The 5,856-nt window shown below is 41.7% G+C and overlaps 1 long non-coding RNA gene across 1 annotated transcript in view; it reads right to left on the bottom strand.

Annotated features, from left to right (window-relative positions):
* Nucleotides 1-3,629, bottom strand: part of LOC108490492 — a 4,062-nt gene extending 433 nt beyond the window's left edge. Inside the window, exons 1-2 of the long non-coding RNA XR_001872300.2 lie at nucleotides 3,533-3,629; nucleotides 2,111-2,181 (exon numbers count right to left, since the gene is read on the bottom strand). This is a non-coding gene — a long non-coding RNA (uncharacterized LOC108490492). The remainder of the gene's footprint in view (nucleotides 1-2,110; nucleotides 2,182-3,532) is intronic.
* Nucleotides 3,630-5,856: the final 2,227 nt, after the last annotated feature.

Raw genomic sequence — 5,856 nt, 5'->3', positions numbered from 1 at the left:
ATGTAACTGTAGAGGCTTTTATAGGGCATTAGATCCCCTGGAACTGAAGTCATAGGCAGGTGTGAGCCTCCAAGTGTGGGTGTTAGTAAATGAACTTGGGTTCTCTGGAAGAACAGCAAGTTCTCTTAACTGCTGAGTCATCTCTCCAGCCCCCACAGTTCATTCTTTATAAGGTACTGGAATATAATTTTCATGCTAAAAACTATTCAGCCTTAAAACTATATTAGCTGGACATGGTGGCTCACACTGCATTCCTAGCACTTGAGAGGCTAAGGCATTGGGATTGCCTTGATTTCAAACACAAAGACTCAGCTGGGCATGGTGGCATACTCTGGAGGATCTTTGTGAGATCAAGTCTAACCTGAACTATATAGTGAGTTCCAGGCCAGCTAGGGCTATAGGAAGACCCTGTCACAAACAAACCATATACACATACACAAAACAAAGACTTTCATTTATTTTTCCCTCCCAGGAAGTAACATATTATTGATTTCTTTTACTTTATTATGATGGGTGTCACTATGGTGCTGTCCTTGAACTCCTTGGGCTCAAAACATCCTCCTGACTCTTGACTAGCTGAGACTGTAGGCATATTCTACCATATCCTTTTTTTTGAGATAGGGTCTCCCTGTAGCCCCAGCTGTCCTGGAACTCACTATGTAGACCAGGCTGGCCTGAACTCACAGAGATCCGCCTGCCTCTACCTCCAGAGTGTTGGGATTAAAGGCATGCACCACCATGCCTGGCACCATATCCTTTTTATATGTTGTGACTTTCAATATATAACTGAGGGGCCAGTGAGATGCCTCATTAGGTAAAAGTGCTTGGTGCACAAGCCTGACAACTTTAGTTTGATCTCTAGAACTCACATAAATGTGGAAGGAGAGAAATGACTCCACAAAGTTGTGTGACTTCCATATATGCACTGTGGAATGCCTCCCACCCATCATGTGCACACACAATAAATAAAAATTTACTGCTGGCAGTTAGCTGCCATGTGGGTGCTGGGAATTGAACCCGGGTCCTCTGTAATAGCAGTCAGTGCTCTTAACTGCTGAGCCATCTCTCTAGCCCCTGGGATTTGTTTTTGGGTTTTTTTTTTTTTACATAGCATCTGTGCTGGATAGCTTTAGTGTCAACTTGACTCACCTGGGTTGAGGGAGCCTCAACTGGGGAATTTCCTTCATTGGACTGGCCTGTGGCCATGTCCATGGGGCATCTTCTTGATTGTTGAGTGATGTGAGAAGGCCCAGCCCACTGTGGGTGGTGCCACCCCTGGGCAGATGGGCCTGTGTTGCTTAAGAAAGCAGGCTGAGCAGGGGCCACGGGAGCAAGCCAGTAAGCAGTGTTCCTCCATGGCCTGTGCTCCAGCTCCTGCCTCCAGGTTCCAGGTTCCTGCCCTGAGTTCCTACCCTGGGATCCCTGATGAATTGTGACCCAGAAGATGTAAGCCGAATAAACCCTTTCCTCCCCAAGTTGATAGTGTTCAGAGTGGTTTGTCACAGCAATGGAGAAACAAACTAGGACAGCATCTCACTATGTAGCTGTGACTGGCCTGAACTCACCATGTAGCCCAAGCTGGCCTTGAACTCACAGAGATCCACCTGCCTTCCTAAGGAACTAAGATTAAAGGTGTGTGCCACTATGCCTAGCCAAAGAGTTCCTTTTGTTTTTTTTTTTGAGTTTCTGTGTCTGTAAACATCTGTGCACATGTGCACTTACTCTGTGTGTGTGTGTGGGGGGGGTGTAGGCCGGAAGTCAACTTCAGTATTTTCTTTAAGTGCCTTTAATCCCAGCAGAATCAGGTAGATCTCTGTGAGTTCAAGGCCAGTCTGGTCTACAATAGTGAGTTCCAGGCCAGCTAGGGCTACAGAGATACCCTGTCTCAAAAAGACAAAAAAAAAATCTATCTTTTAAAGGCTGAAGAAAAAGAATGCAAACATGAATTTATATGGTCAGAATACGTTATAATTTTACTAACATTTATAAAGGCAAAATCAGGCAAACAAAGGGCATAAAATCAAACAAAATTTTATAGATTTACCTATAATTACAACACCTAGTGAGAATTACTGTTAATGTTTTAATGTCTGTAAGTGTTAATACTTACAGATTCCCGTAGGTACCCTTGCCCAGCAACATCATATAAACTGAGTCCTATTCTTGTTTGATGAAGCCAGACTGTTAATAAACAAGAAAATTAAATGTAAATATTTAGATCTGCTCTTTAACACATATATGAAAAAAATATGAAGCTAGGTTAGAGGTGTAAGCCAATTTAGTAACACCATAAACCTACTTTCTTTCACACACATTAAGTAATCATTAATCACTAAATTATTTAAAACGAAACAAAAAGGCCACGAAAAGGCAGATTTCAGTAACCCTGCCATGATTACAACTACAATAAAACTGGTGCCTATGAAGACATCGCTTCTAACCTATTCAACTCATTGTCCACCAAACAGGGAGAGCAAGCATAATGCTGTGTCAATGGAGCTGCGTGTACTCTACTGAGGTTAATTACTGTAGCTAAATTAACTCAGGATGGTACACAGTAAGACTCTCCAGACCATTATGGTACTTCAAGATTCATAACAACTCCCAAGTTGTTAGTAGAGGCTTCTTGAAACCAATACTAGAGTTGTGGATTTGAGACTATCCTTTTGAAGCTTATATAGTGAAAGAAAATTACCAGTAAGTTAAAATTATTTCAAATCACCACCCATTAAAACTCTTGGTTCTGTTTTTCAAATGATATATATTTATTTTATGAGAGTTTTGCCTACATGTGTGTTACGTACACCACGTGTGTTCCGGGTGCCCCAGAAGAGCCTGTCCGATCCCTTGGAACTAGGGTTACAGATGGTTGTAAGTCGCCATGTGAGTGCTGGTGTCTCCAGCCTGGTTTTTTGTTTTGTTTTTTTGGCTTTTTGAGACAAGGCATGTGCCACCACACCTGGCCTTTTTTAAAAAGTGATTTCATTACTCAAGTATAAAGGACAGGTTTATGCTACTAGGGCAGAGGCTGTAGATGACCCATAGATCCTCAGGAAGATTAGGTAGAAGTCCTCTGGACTTAAGGATTCTGTAAAGTGTATTGCCAGTCACACAATGCACAATGCAAAACCATTTGAGGCTCTCAGGATCACACCTATTTGTAAGGGAGCCAGGCCTTTCTTGTTCACTTTGTAAATCTGCTTCTTCATGTTGTCAGATGTCAACTCTGGCCAAGTTACAGAACAGAGCAGACTGAGACAGGCCCTTCAAGGGTGTATGCATGTGACCCACGAGGGCAGCAGTCTGGCAGAAAAAAAAGTAGTTCTGCTTTTGATGTTTCTATTTTGCTACTATCTATGATACATGAGGCTTTTGCTTGTTTAAAATAATGACCCAATTAAGGCACATAAGAAAATCATAGTAGCAGAGTAAGGATGTTGTGTCACATGAGAAAAAGAGTATAAAAGCACAGACCAAAAACCTGAGTCCCAGACAAGAGAAATTCAAATACACACATACGCAACTGAATCACCTTTTCGCATGACATAGTTAAAGAACTGCATGATGGAAATTCTTCCATATGAATCTGCATGAAGGAGTTTGGCAAAGACTTTTAGAGTGAAAAAGTGCCTAGAAAAGAAAATAAAGATTAAAATAGTCTACCAACATAAAACAAAAATGACCTCTATAAGACTTAGCAAACAACATAAATTCATACAATTAAAAACCAAAGTGAGAAAGTATAAAGACTCCTTCCGGTCCAAAAATTTGAAATACTAAGTTTTACATATCTGCATTCTTCCTTTGCATTCTTCTGTCTGAAAAATGAAAGAATGAAGGCCTGGGTGTATCCCTTCAACCACTGCAGCCTGGGCTCAGGGCTGAGTGTCTGTCTGTTGTGACTGCTTCCTTTTCCTAGCTCCAGTGGGGAGTGCAGAGCAGGGCTCAAAGTTGCATGAGGAGAATCTGCAGGGCTGCTGGGTAGAACAGTACCTTAGTAATAATGGGATAGGAACAGTGTTCCAGTTCCAGTTTCTGTTTATAAAGGTGATATGGAACAACACTGCTGGTGCCCAGCATGACTCTGGACAGAGCAGCTCCAAGAGTTCTTACTGTGATGGCCCACCTGGCTCACAGACACAACAGAGCTTCTGAAACAGACACACACAGCACTGGAGAAACAACTCAGTTTGAGGAAGATTATACTGAGAAGGAAATAAGCCAAAAGCATCTTGAAGAAAAACTCCAATTGGATATGAGATTGGCCAAGACAGTAAGAAAACAAAACACCCCTACCCCCTTCCCTTTTTGATTGAGACAGGATCTTACTTTGTAGCCCTAGCTGGCTTGGAATCTATGTAAACCAAGCTGGCCTGGAACTCAGAGATCCACCTGCCTCTGCCACTGCAATGGGCCAAAGAGTTCCTTTTTAAACACCAAGAGCATGGCTACTCTCTGCCTAAGAAACAAGGGTTAGGAAGAAAAGGGGCAGTCAGGCATGGTTGTGTATGCCTCTAATCCCAGCACTCAGGAGGGTGAGGCAGGAGAACTGCCACACATTTGTGGTCATCCTGAGTTACAGCATTACAGAATTCAAGTTTCAGGTCAGCCTGGGCTAGGGTAAGATCCTGTCTCAAACCAAACCAATAAAAAAGAACATTTTTCTAAGTCAAATTTCTGAAGGTTTTTCTGCCTCTGCTGCTTTCTCAGCCACTGGCCGATGGACTGGGGATCTATGGTGGAAGGCGTCTGACCACTCTACCAGCACCTTTTGATGACAACTGGACCTGACTTTGTTCACATAATGAAAATTCACATCTGAGATTATGACAGCTAACTGCAGAGCTGTAACAACTCTTGGTTATAACTTTTGTGTTCATTTGTTTTGTAAATGCAGCATTTCTAGCTCAGTACTGCAAAAAGACAGACACTAAAATCATGACCTGTAATTATACCTATGGGATCAATTAATGAGCACACCACACTGATATCTACTGCAAGCATCTGGTAGTAAATTTTCCTTGGATATTAGATATGGTATAAGCAATTTTCATATACTAGTCATGATGGCTGTACTATTTAAAGGGTTATCTGTCAGCAGGGCATGGTGGTACACACCTTTAATCCCAGCACTAAGGAGGCTGATTACTAATAACAATAAAAAATAGCTAACATTTATTGTGCCTACTAAAGTTTTAAGCTTTTCAAATATATTGCTTCTTTAACCCGTGTAACTATGTAATACAGACAGCTACCTCTACACATGAGAATTAAAGTGTCAAGATACTAAGCCTTCTGTCTAAAAGCCATTCAGTAGAGCCAGAATTTGAATCTCTGCAGTCCAATCGTACTATAGCTGTTTCTCAAACCTTGGCAGCACATCAGAAATTATCTGGGGACTTAAGACAAAAACCAAAATGAAGCCAACAGCCCTATCCTTAGAAATCATGGCCCAGGCACGTTCAGCAGCCAATTCTGGTAGATCCCTGCTTCAGCAGCTTGTGAGCGCCACTCTGTAGTGATGAGTCAGTGACGCACAATAAAATCCTGCATGACTTGAGTACAAAAGAAATGCCAACATCTAAAGCAAACTTTTATTTCCTTTGTACCTGTAGTTCTTCATTATCTAAGAGTTCTCTGCTTTTCCTCTGTAGAAAAACAGCTCTGGATTCTTCTCTTAATTTCTGGAGTAAGACTTCATCTTCAGCCCACAACTAATAATACATAGTACATGTCACTTAGGTTGATACTAAATTAGGACTAGCCCAACAGTCTGGGCAAAACATGTCTGTTGAAATTAGATCACCTTCCTGTTTAGAGATGGTCAAGCCAGTGTCTACTACATTGGCTTCCAAA

This window comes from Nannospalax galili, unplaced genomic scaffold (assembly GCF_000622305.1).
Source record: "Nannospalax galili isolate Female #2095 unplaced genomic scaffold, S.galili_v1.0 scaffold4192, whole genome shotgun sequence".
Classification (NCBI taxonomy): Eukaryota; Metazoa; Chordata; class Mammalia; order Rodentia; family Spalacidae; genus Nannospalax; species Nannospalax galili.
The sequence above is the reverse complement of the archived record's forward strand: the minus strand, read 5'-3'. Positions and strand labels throughout refer to the sequence as shown.